This window comes from Orcinus orca, chromosome 7 (genome assembly GCF_937001465.1).
Source record: "Orcinus orca chromosome 7, mOrcOrc1.1, whole genome shotgun sequence".
Classification (NCBI taxonomy): Eukaryota; Metazoa; Chordata; class Mammalia; order Artiodactyla; family Delphinidae; genus Orcinus; species Orcinus orca.
The window spans coordinates 25,168,688-25,187,467 of NC_064565.1; positions in this window are offsets into that span (position 1 = coordinate 25,168,688).

Below are 18,780 nucleotides of genomic sequence, written 5' to 3' on the forward strand. Positions count from 1 at the left end.
CTTCAATATCGCAGAAAGTGAAAAATGGATGAAGAAGTTGTGGTACTTACGTACAATGCAATATCACTCAGCAATGAAATCTATGTCATCAGGCCCATAGCAGCATAATGAATGGATTCAGGTATGATGATTCTAACTGAAATACGTCACACAGAAAAAGAAACATCATAAGATATCACTAATACACGGAATGTAAAAATGGCTACACAGGAACTGAATTACAAAACAGAACAGGGTCTCAAATTTAGAAAAGCAACTTATGCTTGCTTAAGGGGAAAGGTGAGTTGGGGTGCTGCATAAAACCAGAGATTGAAATGAGCACAGATAAATTTCCTTAAGCCAAATATGGAATAGACAAGAGCTACTCCTTGCTCAACGAAATGGACTCAACACCCCGTATTAAACGCCTAAGAATGTACCTGACTAGTAAGTATCTTAAAACCTATGGATTGCGGGGCTTCCCTGGTGGCACAGTGGTTGGGGGTCCGCCTGCCGATGCAGGGGACGCGTGTTCGTGCCGCGGTCTGGGGGGATCCTGCATGCCGCGGAGCGGCTGGGCCCGTGAGCCATGGCCACTGGGCCTGCGCGTCCGGAGCCTATGCTCCGCAACCGGAGAGGCCACAACAGTGAGAGGCCAGCGTACCACCAAAAAACAAACAAACAAACAAACAAAAAAAAACCTATGGATTTCTATGTCTCCGAAAGAGAATCAAGCCTGTGTACAGGGGCATAAACGCAGCAGTGATAGGATTGGAGAGGTTCGGTGAGCAAGTGAAGACCTTTTGAAGTCATATTGCATGGCACCCATTCCACGGGTCTCAACTCTCCAGGTTTAAGGTATTCTTCCTTCAGCTAAAACATGCATGTGGAACCCAGAGTATGCTCAACCGTGTGATCGGGAGATGTGTTCAAATATGTCTCAGTTCTCGTCCGCTGGTAAATGGGTGCAACATTCCAGACGCTTTACTAACACTCTCCCGACTTGGAGAGTCAGTGCCTTTAACCTCCTGTTTGGCCCAGTTTGCAATTTCTGCGGAAGATGAACAGGAATAGGGAGAACCAATGAGAGAGTAGCTGGAGGTGTCTGGACGGGCAAATTTAACTCTCATTTCCCACCAGGAAGAGGAATTAACCAAAGGCTCAGCGTGCCGTGCCGGAACCAGATTAGGGCCTGAAGCAACCCTGTGGTGTTGCGGCCACCTCACAAGAAAGCGAGTTGAAGAAAGGAGCTCAGGGGCACTGTAATTCACAAATCTGCAGAGTTATAAATGACAGCTATCGTCAAAAAATATACTGAAGTAAGGCTGCCAAGAGGACTTGAAAGCGGGACAGAATTGCAGGAAACCGATTTCAGGAGGTAGACTGGAATTGCATTTGAAGCATAGGAAAAGAGGCAGAACGTCCACAATGATGCACTTGGCCAAAAAGGGCGTATGCGTTTTTTCCTGAATATATTCAGTAAAAAATGCATACGCCCTTTTTGGCCAACCAAGCAAGCTTGCAAAGGAAATCTGCACTACAATGAAGTCTCACTTCCCCCCTGTCAAAAGGGCCATCTGAAAAAAGTGTAAAATCCACAAAGGCAGGACAGGCAATGGAGAACTGGGAGCATTGTCATGCTGATGGGCAGGATGTAAATTGCCAACAGGAACTCGGGGGAATTGTATGTTATTTCCTGAAACATCTAAAAAACAAAGCAACTGAGCCTAAGGCATAGCCACTTATGGTCCTATAGCTTAGGGAAATTAAAACAAAACACACACAGCAACCCCAAAGTTTGGGACGGCTCAGTTTACAAGAACCTGGTTTACGGTACAAGTTCAATATCGCAGAAAGTGAAAAATGGATAAAGAAATTGTGGTACTTACGAACATTGCAATATCACTCAGCAATGAAATCTATGTCATCAGGCCCGACGCAGCATAATGCGTGGATTCAGGTATGATGATTCTAACTGAAATAAGTCACACAGAAAAAGAAACATCATAAGATATCACTAATACACGGAATGTAAACTTGGTTACACAGGAACTGAATTACAAAGAAGAACAGGGTCTCAAATTTAGAAAACCAACTTGTGCTTGCTTAAGGGGAAAGGTAAGTTGGGGTGCTGCATAAAACCAGAGACTGAAATGAGCACAGATAAAGTTCCTTAAGCCAAATATGGAATAGACAAGAGCTACTTCTTGCTCAACGAAATGGACTAAAGACCTCATATTAAACGCCTAAAAATATAACTGACTAGTAAGTATCTTAAAACCTATTGATTCCTATGTCTCCGAAAGAGAATCAAGCCTGTGTACAGGGGCATAAACACAGCAGTGATAGGATTGGAGAGGTTCGGTGAGCAAATGAAGACCTTTTGAAATCATATTGCATGGTATCCATTCCACGGGTCTCAACTCTCCAGGTTTAAGGTATTCTTCCTTCAGCTAAAACATGCATGTGGAACCCAGAGTATGATCAACCATGTGATCGGAAGACGTGTTCAAATATGTCTCAATTTTCGTCCCCTGGTACTCGGGTGCAACATTCCAGACGCTTTACTAACACTCTCCCGACTTGGAGAGTCAGTGTCTTTAACCTCCCGTATTTCCCAGTTTGCAATTTCTGCGGAAGATGAACAGGAATAGGGAGAACCAATGAGAGACTAGCTGGAGGTGTGTGGATGGGCAAATTTAACTCTCATTTCCCACCAGGAAGAGGAATTAACCAAAGTCTCAGCATGCCGTGCCGGAACCAGATTAGGGCCTGAAGCAATCCTGCAGTGTTGCGGCCAGCTCACAAGAAAGCGAGTTGAAGAAAGGAGCTCAGGGGCACTGTAATTCACAAACCTGCAGAGTTATAAATGACAGCTATCGTCCAAAAATATACTGAAGTAAGGCTGCCAAGAGGACTTGAAAGCGGGGCAGAATTGCAGGAAACCGATTTCAGGAGGTAGACTGGAATTGCATTTAAAGCATAGGAAAAGAGGCAGAACGTCGACAATGATGCACTTAGCCAAAAAGGGCGTATGCGTTTTTTCCTGAATATATTCAGGAAAAAACGCATACGCCCTTTTTGGCCAACCAAGCAAGCTTGCAAAGGAAATCTGCACTACAATGAAGTCTCACTTCCCCCTGCTCAAAAGGGCCATCTGAAAAAAGTGTAAAATCCAGAAAGGCAGGACAGGCCATGGAGAACTGGGAGCCTTCTTATGCTGATGGGCGGGATATAAATTGCCAACAGCCACTCAGGAGAAGTGTATGGTGTTTCCTGAAACACCTAAAAAACAAAGCAACAGAGCCTAAGGCACTTCCACTTACGGTCCTATAGCTTAGGGAAATTAAAATCAAAAAGACACAGCCACCCCAAAGTTTGGGATGGCTCTGTTTACAAAAACCTCGTTTACGGTACAAGTTCAATATCACAGAATGTGAAAAATGGATAAAGAAGTTGTGGTACTTACGTACAATGCAGTATCACTCAGCAATGAAATCTATGTCATCAGGCCCGTAGCACCATAATGAGTGGATTCAGGTATGATGAATCTAACTGAAGTAAGTCACACAGAAAAAGAAACATCATAAGATATCACTAATACACGGAATGTAAACTTGGCTACACAGGAACTGAATTACAAAACAGAACAGGGTCTCAAATTTAGAAAACCAACTTATGCTTGCTTAAGGGGAAAGGTGCGTTGGGGTGCTGCATAAAACCAGAGATTGAAATGAGCACAGATAAAGTTCCTTAAGCCAAATATGGAATAGACAAGAGCTACTCCTTGCTCAACGAAATGGACTCAACACCCCATATTAAACGCCTAAGAATGTACCTGACTAGTAAGTATCTTAAAACCTATGGATTGCTATGTCTCTGAAAGAGAATCAAGCGTGTTTACAGGGGCATAAACGCAGCAGTAATAACATTGGAGAGGTTCGGTGAGCAAATGAAGACCCTTTGAAGTCATATTGCATGGTACCCACTCCACGGGTCTCAACTCTCCAGGTGTAAGGTATTCTTCCTTCAGCTAAAACATGCATGTGGAACCCAGAGTACGATCAACCATGTGATCTGGAGACGTGTTCAAATATCTCTCAGTTCTCGGCCCCTGGTACTTGGGTGTAACATTCCAGTCACTTTACTAACACTCTCCTGAATTGGAGAGTCAGTGCCTTTAAACTCCTGTTTGGCCGAGTTTGTAATTTCTGCGGAAGATGAACAGGAATAGGGAGAACCAATGAGAGACTAGCTGGAGGTGTCTGCACGGGCAAATTTAACTCTCATTTCCCACCAGGAAGTGGAATTAACCAAAGGCTCAGCATGCCGTGCCGGAACCAGATTAGGGCCTGAAGCAATCCTGAGGTGTTGCGGCCAGCTCACAAGAGAGCGGGTTGAAGAAAGGAGCTCAGGGGCACTGTAATTCACAAACCTGCAGAGTTATAAATGAAAACTAACATCCAAAAATATGTTGAGGTAAGGCAAAGAAGAGGATCTGAATGCAAGACAGAATTGCAAGAAACAGATTTCAAGAGATAGATTAGACTCGTCTTTAACGCACATTAAAAGCGGCAGAATTTCGACAATGATGCAGTTGGCCCAAAAGGGCGTATGCGTTTTTTCCTGATTATATCCAGGAAAAAAAGCAGACGCACTTTATGGGCAACGAAGCAAGCAAGCAATGCAAATGTGCACAACAAAGAAGTCTCATTTCCCACCGGTCAAAAGGGCCATCCTAAAAAATTGTAAAAACCAGAAATGCGGGACAGGCCATGGAGAACAGGGAGCCTTTATACGCTGATGGGCAGTGTGTGAACTGCCGAGAGCCACTCTGGAGAAGTGTATGGTGGTTCCTAAATCATCTAAAAAACAGAGCTACAGAGCATAGGACACTTCCAATCATGGGAGTATATCTAGGGAAGTCTAAAAATCAACAAGACACAAGCACACCACAGTTTAGGGCTACTCTGTTTACAAGAACCTCAACTTCAGTACACCTTAAATATCCCAGGAAAGAGAACAATGGATAAAGAAGATGTGGTACTTATGTACAATGGAATATCTCTTCACCATGAAATCAATGTAATAAGGCTAGTAGAAGGATAAAGAGTGGATTTAGGTCCGATAATACTACTTGAAATAAGTCAAACAGAAAAAGAAACATATCATAAGATATCACTTATAGAGGGAGGGTAAATATGGCTGCACAAGAAATGAATTACAGAACAGAACAGTGTCTCACATTTAGAAAACACACTTATGTCAGCTTAAGGGGAAAGGAGAGGTGGGGTGATGCATAAAACCAGAGTTTGAAATTAGCACAGATACCGTTCAATAAACCAAATAGGTATTAGACAAGATCTACACCTTGCTCAATGAACTGGCCTAAACACACCCTATACACCGCAGAGAAATATATCTGAGTAATAAGAATCTTAAAACCCATGTATTGATATATCTCCATAAGGGAATCAAGTGTGTGCAGAGCGGCACAAACACAGCAGTGAAAATGAGCTAAACACCATTATAGAAATAAATTTTAAAAACAAAACGCAGAAACAATGAAAGAGAAAAATTCTTACAAAATTCGCTCAGGGGCTGTGATGCAACCTGGATTGACCACATATAAACCCACAGCTGGATAAGACATAAGGCTGGACACTTGGGGCTGAGAGGATTGGTGAGCTTTGGTGAGCAACTGCCAAAAGTTTAATGCAATACTTCATGCTACTCATTCCAAGGGTCCCAACACTCCAGGTTGAAGGGAATCTTCCTACAGCTAAACCATGCTTGGGAAACCCAGCGACTGGTATACCATATGATCGGGAAAGGTTTCTAAAACGCACCTCATTTTTCCTCTCCTGGGGCTCCAGATCGACATTCCAGCCACTTTACTAACAACATCCCCACATGGAGAGTCAATGCCTTTAAGTTCTGGTATCGCACAGTCTGCAGTTAGTGCGGAGGATGAATGGGAATAGGGGGAACCAGTGAGAAACTAGCAATAGCGGTTTCAATGGGCACATGTCACTCTAATTTCACATCAGTAAGAATAAACCAAAGGCACAGCAAGGTGCCCCAGAAGAAGAATAGGGCCTGAAGGAATCCTGTGTTTATGAGGCAAGATCACAAAAATAAGAGCTGAAAAATGGAGCTAAGGGCCACTGCAATTCAAAAACCTGCAGAGTTATAAACGCCAACTATTTTCAAAAACTATATTGAGGTAAGGCTATGAAGAGGCATTGAAAGCAAGGCAGAATTGCAGGAAACCGATTTCAGGAGGTAGACTGGAATTGCATTGAAAACATATGAAGAGAGTCAGAACCTCGACAATGATGCACTTGGCCAAAAAGGGCGTATGCGTTTTTTCCTGAATATATTCAGGATAAAACGCATACGCCCTTTTAGGCCAACCAACCAAGCTGGCAAAGGAAATCAGCACTACAATGAAGTCTCACTTCCCCCCGGTCAAAAGGACCATCTGAAAAAAGTGTAAAATCCAGAATGACAGGACAGGCCATGGAGAACTGGGAGCCTTCTTATGCTGATGGGCGGGATGTAAATTGCCAACAGCCACTCTGGAGAAGTGTATGGTGTTTCCTGAAACATCTAAAAAAAAAAGCAACAGAGCCTAGGGCACTTCCACTTATGGTCTTATAGCTTAGGGAAATTAAAATCAAACAGCCACAGCCACCCCAAAGTTTGGGATGGCTCTGTTTACAAGAACCTCGTTTAGGGTACAAGTTCAATATCGCAGAAAGCGAAAAATGGATAAAGAAGTTGTGGTACTTACGTACAATGCAATATCACTCAGCAATGAAATCTATGTCATCAGGCACGTAGCAGCATAGTGAGTGGATTCAGGTACGATGATTCTAACTGAAGTAAGTCACACAGAAAAAGAAACATCATAAGATATCACTAATACACGGTATGTAAACTTGGCTACACAGGAACTGAATTACAAAACAGAACAGGGTCTCAAATTTAGAAAACCAACTTATGCTTGCTTAAGGGGAAAGGTGAGGTGGGGTGCTGCATAAAACCAGAGACTGAAATGAGCACAGATACCGTTCCATAAGCCAAATATGTAATAGACAAGAGCTACTCCTTGCTCAACGAAATGGACTCAACACCACATATTCAACACCTAGGAATATACCTGACTAGTAAGAATCATAAAACCTATGGATTTATATATCTCTGTAATAGAATCAAGAGTGTGTACAGCGGCATAAACGCAGCAGTGAAAATCAGCTAAATCCCATAATAAAAATAAATTTCTTAAACAAAACACAATGACAGTGAAATAGAGAGGAATACTTAAGTAATTCATCAAGGCTTGTGATGCAAATGGATTTACCACATCTACACCCAGAGCTGGGTGACACATAAGGCTGGACACTTGGGGCTCATAGGATTGGTGAGGTTCGGTGAGCAAATGCAGACCCTTTGAAGTCATATTGCATGGTACCCATTCCATGGGTCTCAACTCTCCAGGTTTAAGGGATTCTTCCTTCAGCTAAATATGCATGTGGAAAGCAGAGTACGATCCACCGTGTGATCTGGAAACGTGTTCAAATGTGTCTCAGTTTTCGTCCCCTGGTACTCGGGTGCAACATTCCTGATGCTTTACTAACACTCTCCCCACTAGGAGAGTCAGTGCCTTTAACCTCTTGTTTGGCCCAGTTTGCAATTTCTGTGGAAGATGAACAGGAATAGGGAGAACCAATGAGAGACTAGCTGGAGGTGTCTGGACGGGCAAATTTAACTCTCATTTCCCACCAGGAAGACGAACTAACCAAAGGCTCAGCATGCAGTGCCGGAACCAGATTAGGGCCTGAAGAAATCCTGCTGTGTTGGAGCCAGCTCAGAGGAAAGCGAGTTGAAGAAAGGAGCTCAGGGGCACTGTAATTCACAAACCTGCAGAGTTATAAATGACAGCTATCGTCCAAAAATATACTGAAGTAAGGCTGCCAAGAGGACTTGAATGCGGGGCAGAATTGCAGGAAACTGATTTCAGGAGGTAGACTGGAATTGCATTTAAAGCATAGGAAAAGAGGCAGAACGTCGACATTGATGCACTTGGCCAAAAAGGGCGTATGCGTTTTTTCCTGAATATATTCAGGAAAAAACGCATACGCCCCTTTTGGCCAACCAAGCAAGCTTGCAAAGGAAATCTGCACTACAATGAAGTCTCACTTCCCCCCCGTCAAAAGGGCCATCTGAAAAAAGTGTAAAATAAACAAAGGCAGGAGAGGCCATGGAGAAATGGGAGCCTTCTTATGCTGATGGGCGGGATGTAAATTGCCAACAGCCACTCGGGAGAAGTGAATGGTGTTTCCTGAAACACCTAAAAAACAAAGCAACAGAGCCTAAGGCACATCCAGTTATGGTCCTATAGCTTAGGGAAATTAAAATCAAAAAGACACAGCCACCCCAATGTTTGGGATGGCTCTGTTTACAAGAATCTCGTTTACGGTACAAGTTCAATATCGCAGAAACTGAAAAATGGATAAAGAATTTGTGGTACTTACGTACAATGCAGTACCATTCAGCAATGAAATCTATGTCATCAGGCCCGTAGCAGCATAATGAGTGGATTCAGGTATGATGATACTAACTGAAATAAGTCACACAGAAAAAGAAACATCATAAGATATCACTAATACACGAAATGTAAACTTGGCTACACAGGAACTGAATTAAAAACAGAACAGGGTCTCAACTTTAGAAAACCAACTTATGCTTTCTTAAGGGGAAAGGTGAGTTGGGGTGCTGCATAAAACCAGAGATTGAAATGAGCACAGATAAAGTTCCTTAAGCCAAATATGGAATAGACAAGAGCTACTCCTTGCTCAACGAAATGGACTCAACACCCCATATTAAACGCCTAAGAATGTACCTGACTAGTAAGTATCTTAAAACCTATGGATTGCTATGTCTCTGAAAGAGAATCAAGCGTGTTTACAGGGGCATAAACGCAGCAGTAATAACATTGGAGAGGTTCGGTGAGCAAATGAAGACCCTTTGAAGTCATATTGCATGGTACCCACTCCACGGGTCTCAACTCTCCAGGTGTAAGGTATTCTTCCTTCAGCTAAAACATGCATGTGGAACTCAGAGTACGATCAACCATGTGATCTGGAGACGTGTTCAAATATCTCTCAGTTCTCGGCCCCTGGTAGTTGGGTGTAACATTCCAGTCACTTTACTAACACTCTCCTGAATTGGAGAGTCAGTGCCTTTAAACTCCTGTTTGGCCCAGTTTGTAATTTCTGTGGAAGATGAACAGGAATAGGGAGAACCAATGAGAGACTAGCTGGAGGTGTCTGCATGGGCAAATTTAACTCTCATTTCCCACCAGGAAGAGGAATTAACCAAAGGCTCAGCGTGCCGTCCCGGAACCAGATTAGGGCCTGAAGCAATCCTGCGGTGTTGCGGCCAGCTCACAAGAGAGCGAGTTGAAGAAAGGAGCTCAGGGGCACTGTAATTCACAAACCTGCAGAGTTATAAATGACAGCTATCGTCCAAAAATATACTGAAGTAAGGCTCACAAGAGGACTTGAAAGCATGGCAGAATTGCAGGAAACCGATTTCAGGAGGTAGAATGGAATTGCATTGAAAACATAGGAAGAGATGCAGAACCTCGACAATGATGCACTTGGGCAAAAAGGGCGTATGCATTTTTTCCTGAATATATACAGGAAAAAACGAATACGCACTTTTTGGCCAACCAAGCAAGCTTGCAAAGGAAATCTGCACTACAATGAAGTCTCACCTCCCCCCGGTCAAAAGGGCCATCTGAAAAAAGTGTAAAATCCACAAAGGCAGGACAGGCCATGGAGAACTGTGAGCCTTATTATGCAGATGGGCGGGATGTAAATTGCCAACAGCCACTCTGTAGAAGTGTATGGTGTTTCCTGAAACATCTAAAAAACAAAGAAACACAGCCTAGGGCACTTCCAAATATGGTCCTATAGCTTAGGGAAATTAAAATCAAAAAGACACAGTCACCCCAAATGTTGGGACGGCTCTGTTTACAAGAACCTCGTTTACAGTACAAGTTCAATATCGCAGAAAGTGAAAAATGGATAAAGAAGTTGTGGTACTTACGTACAATGCAATATCACTCAGCAATGAAATCTATGTCTTCAGGCACATAGCAGCATAATGAGTGGATTCAGGTATGATGATTCTAACTGAAATAAGTCACACAGAAAAAGAAACATCATAAGATATCACTAATACATGGAATGTAATCTTGGCTACACAGGAAATGAATTACAAAACAGAACAGGCTCTCAAATTTAGAAAACCAACTAATGCTTACTTAAGGGGAAAGGTGAGTTGGGGTGCTGCATAAAACCAGAGATTGAAATGAGCACAGATAAAGTTCCTTAAGCCAAATATAGAATAGACAAGAGCTACTCCTTGCTCAACGAAATGGACTCAACACCCCATATTAAACGCCTAAGAATGTACCTGACTAGTAAGTATCTTAAAACCTATGGTTTGCTATATCTCCGAAAGAGAATCAAGCGTGTGTACAGGGGCATAAACACAGCAGTGATAGGATTAGAGAGGTTCGGTGAGCAAATGAAGACCCTTTGAAGTCATATTGCATGGTACCCATTCCATGGGTCTCAACTCTCCAGATTTAAGGTATTCTTCCTACAGCTAAAACATGCATGTGGAACCCAGAGTGTGATCAACCATGTGATCAGGAGACGTGTTCAAATATGTCTCAGTTCTCGCCCCATGGTACTCGGGTGTAACATTCCATTCGCTTTACTAACACTCTCCTGAGTAGGAGACTCAGTGCCTTTAACCTCCTGTTTGGCCCAGTTTGCAATTTCTATGGAAGATTAACAGGAATAGGGAGAACCAATGAGAGACTAGCTGGAGGTGTGTGGACGGGCAAATTTAACTCTCATTTCCCACCAGGAAGAGGAATTAACCAAAGTCTCAGCATGCCGTGCCGGAACCTGATTAGGGCCTGAAGCAATCCTGCAGTGTTGCGGCCAGCTCACAAGAAAGCGAGTTGAAGAAAGGAGCTCAGGGTCACTGTAATTCACAAACCTGCAGAGTTATAAATGACAGCTATCGTCCAAAAATATACTGAAGTAAGGCTGCCAAGAGGACTTGAAAGCGGGGCAGAATTGCAGGAAACCGATTTCAGGAGGTAGACTGGAATTGCATTTAAAGCATAGGAAAAGAGGCAGAACGTCGACCATGATGCACTTGGCCAAAAAGGGCGTATGCGTTTTTTCCTGAATATATTCAGGAAAAAACGCATACGCCCTTTTTGGCCAACCAAGCAAGCTTGCAAAGGAAATCTGCACTACAATGAAGTCTCACTTCCCCCGGGTCAAAAGGGCCATCTGAAAAAAGTGTAAAATCCAGAAAGGCAGGACAGGCCATGGAGAACTGGGAGCCTTCTTATGCTGATGGGCGGGATATAAATTGCCAACAGCCACTCAGGAGAAGTGTATGGTGTTTCCTGAAACACCTAAAAAACAAAGCAAGAGAGCCTAAGGCACTTCCACTTATGGTCCTATAGCTTAGGGAAATTAAAATAAAAAAGACACAGCCACCCCAAAGTTTGGGATGGCTCTGTTTACAAAAACCTCGTTTACGGTACAAGTTCAATATCACAGAAAGTGAAAAATGGATAAAGAAGTTGTGGTACTTATGTACAACGCAGTATCACTCAGCAATGAAATCTATGTCATCAGGCCCGTAGCACCATAATGAGTGGATTCAGTTATGATGAATCTAACTGAAGTAAGTCACACAGAAAAAGAAACATCATAAGATATCACTAATACACGGAATGTAAACTTGGCTACACAGGAACTGAATTACAAAACAGAACAGGGTCTCAAATTTAGAAAACCAACTTATGCTTGCTTAAGGGGAAAGGTGAGTTGGGGTGCTGCATAAAACCAGAGATTGAAATGAGCACAGATAAAGTTCCTTAAGCCAAATATGGAATAGACAAGAGCTACTCCTTGCTCAACGAAATGGACTCAACACCCCATATTAAACGCATAAGAATGTACCTGACTAGTAAGTATCTTAAAACCTATGGATTGCTATGTCTCTGAAAGAGAATCAAGCGTGTGTACAGGGGCATAAACGCAGCAGTGATAACATTGGAGAGGTTCGGTGAGCAAATGAAGACCCTTTGAAGTCATATTGCATGGTACCCATTCCACGGGGCTCAACTCTCCAGGTGTAAGGTATTCTTCCTTCAGCTAAAACATGCATGTGGAACCCAGAGTATGATCAACCATGTGATCTGGAGACGTGTTCAAATATCTCTCAGTTCTCGGCCCCTGGTAGTTGGGTGTAACATTCCAGTCACTTTACTAACACTCTCCTGAATTGGAGAGTCAGTGCCTTTAAACTCCTGTTCGGCCCAGTTTGCAATTTCTGCGGAAGATGAACAGGAATAGGGAGAACCAATGAGAGACTAGCTGGAGGTGTCTGCACGGGCAAATTTAACTCTCATTTCCCACCAGGAAGAGGAATTAACCAAAGGCTCAGCATGCCGTGCCGGAACCAGATTAGGGCCTGAAGCAATCCTGCGGTGTTGCGGCCAGCTAACAGGAAAGCGAGTTGAAGAAAGGAGCTCAGGGGCACTGTAATTCACAAACCTGCAGAGTTATAAATGACAGCTATCGTCCAAAAATATACTGAAGTAAGGCTGCCAAGAGGACTTCAAAGCGGGGCAAAATTGCAGGAAACCGATTTCAGGAGGTAGGCTAGAATTGCATTTAAAACATAGGAAAAGAGGCAGAACATCGACAATGATGCACTTGGCCAAAAAGGGTGTATGCGTTTTTTCCTGAGAAAAAACGCATACGCCCTTTGTGGCCAACCAAGCAAGCTTGCAAAGGAAATCTGCACTACAATGAAGTCTCACTTCCTCCCGGTCAAAAGGGCCATCTGAAAAAAGTGTAAAATCCAGAAAGGCAGGACAGGCCATGGAGAACTGGGAGCCTTGTTATGCTGATGGGCGGGATGTAAATTGCCAACAGCCACTCAGGAGAAGTGTATGGTGTTTCCTGAAACATCTAAAAAACAAAGCAACAGAGCCTAGGGCACTTCCACTTATGGTCCTATAGCTTAGGGAAATTAAAATAAAAAAGACAGAGCCACCGAAATGTTCGGGACGGCTCTGTTTACAAGAAACTCATTTACGGTACAACTTCAATATCGCAGAAAGTGAAAAATGGATGAAGAAGTTGTGGTACTTACGTACAATGCAATATCACTCAGCAATGAAATCTATGTCATCAGGCCCATAGCAGCATAATGAATGGATTCAGGTATGATGATTCTAACTGAAATACGTCACACAGAAAAAGAAACATCATAAGATATCACTAATACACGGAATGTAAAAATGGCTACACAGGAACTGAATTACAAAACAGAACAGGGTCTCAAATTTAGAAAAGCAACTTATGCTTGCTTAAGGGGAAAGGTGAGTTGGGGTGCTGCATAAAACCAGAGATTGAAATGAGCACAGATAAATTTCCTTAAGCCAAATATGGAATAGACAAGAGCTACTCCTTGCTCAACGAAATGGACTCAACACCCCGTATTAAACGCCTAAGAATGTACCTGACTAGTAAGTATCTTAAAACCTATGGATTGCGGGGCTTCCCTGGTGGCACAGTGGTTGGGGGTCCGCCTGCCGATGCAGGGGACGCGTGTTCGTGCCGCGGTCTGGGGGGATCCTGCATGCCGCGGAGCGGCTGGGCCCGTGAGCCATGGCCACTGGGCCTGCGCGTCCGGAGCCTATGCTCCGCAACCGGAGAGGCCACAACAGTGAGAGGCCAGCGTACCACCAAAAAACAAACAAACAAACAAACAAAAAAAAACCTATGGATTTCTATGTCTCCGAAAGAGAATCAAGCCTGTGTACAGGGGCATAAACGCAGCAGTGATAGGATTGGAGAGGTTCGGTGAGCAAGTGAAGACCTTTTGAAGTCATATTGCATGGCACCCATTCCACGGGTCTCAACTCTCCAGGTTTAAGGTATTCTTCCTTCAGCTAAAACATGCATGTGGAACCCAGAGTATGCTCAACCGTGTGATCGGGAGATGTGTTCAAATATGTCTCAGTTCTCGTCCGCTGGTAAATGGGTGCAACATTCCAGACGCTTTACTAACACTCTCCCGACTTGGAGAGTCAGTGCCTTTAACCTCCTGTTTGGCCCAGTTTGCAATTTCTGCGGAAGATGAACAGGAATAGGGAGAACCAATGAGAGAGTAGCTGGAGGTGTCTGGACGGGCAAATTTAACTCTCATTTCCCACCAGGAAGAGGAATTAACCAAAGGCTCAGCGTGCCGTGCCGGAACCAGATTAGGGCCTGAAGCAACCCTGTGGTGTTGCGGCCACCTCACAAGAAAGCGAGTTGAAGAAAGGAGCTCAGGGGCACTGTAATTCACAAATCTGCAGAGTTATAAATGACAGCTATCGTCAAAAAATATACTGAAGTAAGGCTGCCAAGAGGACTTGAAAGCGGGACAGAATTGCAGGAAACCGATTTCAGGAGGTAGACTGGAATTGCATTTGAAGCATAGGAAAAGAGGCAGAACGTCCACAATGATGCACTTGGCCAAAAAGGGCGTATGCGTTTTTTCCTGAATATATTCAGTAAAAAATGCATACGCCCTTTTTGGCCAACCAAGCAAGCTTGCAAAGGAAATCTGCACTACAATGAAGTCTCACTTCCCCCCTGTCAAAAGGGCCATCTGAAAAAAGTGTAAAATCCACAAAGGCAGGACAGGCAATGGAGAACTGGGAGCATTGTCATGCTGATGGGCAGGATGTAAATTGCCAACAGGAACTCGGGGGAATTGTATGTTATTTCCTGAAACATCTAAAAAACAAAGCAACTGAGCCTAAGGCATAGCCACTTATGGTCCTATAGCTTAGGGAAATTAAAACAAAACACACACAGCAACCCCAAAGTTTGGGACGGCTCAGTTTACAAGAACCTGGTTTACGGTACAAGTTCAATATCGCAGAAAGTGAAAAATGGATAAAGAAATTGTGGTACTTACGAACATTGCAATATCACTCAGCAATGAAATCTATGTCATCAGGCCCGACGCAGCATAATGCGTGGATTCAGGTATGATGATTCTAACTGAAATAAGTCACACAGAAAAAGAAACATCATAAGATATCACTAATACACGGAATGTAAACTTGGTTACACAGGAACTGAATTACAAAGAAGAACAGGGTCTCAAATTTAGAAAACCAACTTGTGCTTGCTTAAGGGGAAAGGTAAGTTGGGGTGCTGCATAAAACCAGAGACTGAAATGAGCACAGATAAAGTTCCTTAAGCCAAATATGGAATAGACAAGAGCTACTTCTTGCTCAACGAAATGGACTAAAGACCTCATATTAAACGCCTAAAAATATAACTGACTAGTAAGTATCTTAAAACCTATTGATTCCTATGTCTCCGAAAGAGAATCAAGCCTGTGTACAGGGGCATAAACACAGCAGTGATAGGATTGGAGAGGTTCGGTGAGCAAATGAAGACCTTTTGAAATCATATTGCATGGTATCCATTCCACGGGTCTCAACTCTCCAGGTTTAAGGTATTCTTCCTTCAGCTAAAACATGCATGTGGAACCCAGAGTATGATCAACCATGTGATCGGAAGACGTGTTCAAATATGTCTCAATTTTCGTCCCCTGGTACTCGGGTGCAACATTCCAGACGCTTTACTAACACTCTCCCGACTTGGAGAGTCAGTGTCTTTAACCTCCCGTATTTCCCAGTTTGCAATTTCTGCGGAAGATGAACAGGAATAGGGAGAACCAATGAGAGACTAGCTGGAGGTGTGTGGACGGGCAAATTTAACTCTCATTTCCCACCAGGAAGAGGAATTAACCAAAGTCTCAGCATGCCGTGCCGGAACCAGATTAGGGCCTGAAGCAATCCTGCAGTGTTGCGGCCAGCTCACAAGAAAGCGAGTTGAAGAAAGGAGCTCAGGGGCACTGTAATTCACAAACCTGCAGAGTTATAAATGACAGCTATCGTCCAAAAATATACTGAAGTAAGGCTGCCAAGAGGACTTGAAAGCGGGGCAGAATTGCAGGAAACCGATTTCAGGAGGTAGACTGGAATTGCATTTAAAGCATAGGAAAAGAGGCAGAACGTCGACAATGATGCACTTAGCCAAAAAGGGCGTATGCGTTTTTTCCTGAATATATTCAGGAAAAAACGCATACGCCCTTTTTGGCCAACCAAGCAAGCTTGCAAAGGAAATCTGCACTACAATGAAGTCTCACTTCCCCCTGCTCAAAAGGGCCATCTGAAAAAAGTGTAAAATCCAGAAAGGCAGGACAGGCCATGGAGAACTGGGAGCCTTCTTATGCTGATGGGCGGGATATAAATTGCCAACAGCCACTCAGGAGAAGTGTATGGTGTTTCCTGAAACACCTAAAAAACAAAGCAACAGAGCCTAAGGCACTTCCACTTACGGTCCTATAGCTTAGGGAAATTAAAATCAAAAAGACACAGCCACCCCAAAGTTTGGGATGGCTCTGTTTACAAAAACCTCGTTTACGGTACAAGTTCAATATCACAGAATGTGAAAAATGGATAAAGAAGTTGTGGTACTTACGTACAATGCAGTATCACTCAGCAATGAAATCTATGTCATCAGGCCCGTAGCACCATAATGAGTGGATTCAGGTATGATGAATCTAACTGAAGTAAGTCACACAGAAAAAGAAACATCATAAGATATCACTAATACACGGAATGTAAACTTGGCTACACAGGAACTGAATTACAAAACAGAACAGGGTCTCAAATTTAGAAAACCAACTTATGCTTGCTTAAGGGGAAAGGTGCGTTGGGGTGCTGCATAAAACCAGAGATTGAAATGAGCACAGATAAAGTTCCTTAAGCCAAATATGGAATAGACAAGAGCTACTCCTTGCTCAACGAAATGGACTCAACACCCCATATTAAACGCCTAAGAATGTACCTGACTAGTAAGTATCTTAAAACCTATGGATTGCTATGTCTCTGAAAGAGAATCAAGCGTGTTTACAGGGGCATAAACGCAGCAGTAATAACATTGGAGAGGTTCGGTGAGCAAATGAAGACCCTTTGAAGTCATATTGCATGGTACCCACTCCACGGGTCTCAACTCTCCAGGTGTAAGGTATTCTTCCTTCAGCTAAAACATGCATGTGGAACCCAGAGTACGATCAACCATGTGATCTGGAGACGTGTTCAAATATCTCTCAGTTCTCGGCCCCTGGTACTTGGGTGTAACATTCCAGTCACTTTACTAACACTCTCCTGAATTGGAGAGTCAGTGCCTTTAAACTCCTGTTTGGCCGAGTTTGTAATTTCTGCGGAAGATGAACAGGAATAGGGAGAACCAATGAGAGACTAGCTGGAGGTGTCTGCACGGGCAAATTTAACTCTCATTTCCCACCAGGAAGTGGAATTAACCAAAGGCTCAGCATGCCGTGCCGGAACCAGATTAGGGCCTGAAGCAATCCTGAGGTGTTGCGGCCAGCTCACAAGAGAGCGGGTTGAAGAAAGGAGCTCAGGGGCACTGTAATTCACAAACCTGCAGAGTTATAAATGAAAACTAACATCCAAAAATATGTTGAGGTAAGGCAAAGAAGAGGATCTGAATGCAAGACAGAATTGCAAGAAACAGATTTCAAGAGATAGATTAGACTCGTCTTTAACGCACATTAAAAGCGGCAGAATTTCGACAATGATGCAGTTGGCCCAAAAGGGCGTATGCGTTTTTTCCTGATTATATCCAGGAAAAAAAGCAGACGCACTTTATGGGCAACGAAGCAAGCAAGCAATGCAAATGTGCACAACAAAGAAGTCTCATTTCCCACCGGTCAAAAGGGCCATCCTAAAAAATTGTAAAAACCAGAAATGCGGGACAGGCCATGGAGAACAGGGAGCCTTTATACGCTGATGGGCAGTGTGTGAACTGCCGAGAGCCACTCTGGAGAAGTGTATGGTGGTTCCTAAATCATCTAAAAAACAGAGCTACAGAGCATAGGACACTTCCAATCATGGGAGTATATCTAGGGAAGTCTAAAAATCAACAAGACACAAGCACACCACAGTTTAGGGCTACTCTGTTTACAAGAACCTCAACTTCAGTACACCTTAAATATCCCAGGAAAGAGAACAATGGATAAAGAAGATGTGGTACTTATGTACAATGGAATATCTCTTCACCATGAAATCAATGTAATAAGGCTAGTAGAAGGATAAAGAGTGGATTTAGGTCCGATAATACTACTTGAAATAAGTCAAACAGAAAAAGAAACATATCATAAGATATCACTTATAGAGGGAGGGTAAATATGGCTGCACAAGAAATGAATTACAGAACAGAACAGTGTCTCACATTTAGAAAACACACTTATGTCAGCTTAAGGGGAAAGGAGAGGTGGGGTGATGCATAAAACCAGAGTTTGAAATTAGCACAGATACCGTTCAATAAACCAAATAGGTATTAGACAAGATCTACACCTTGCTCAATGAACTGGCCTAAACACACCCTATACACCGCAGAGAAATATATCTGAGTAATAAGAATCTTAAAACCCATGTATTGATATATCTCCATAAGGGAATCAAGTGTGTGCAGAGCGGCACAAACACAGCAGTGAAAATGAGCTAAACACCATTATAGAAATAAATTTTAAAAACAAAACGCAGAAACAATGAAAGAGAAAAATTCTTACAAAATTCGCTCAGGGGCT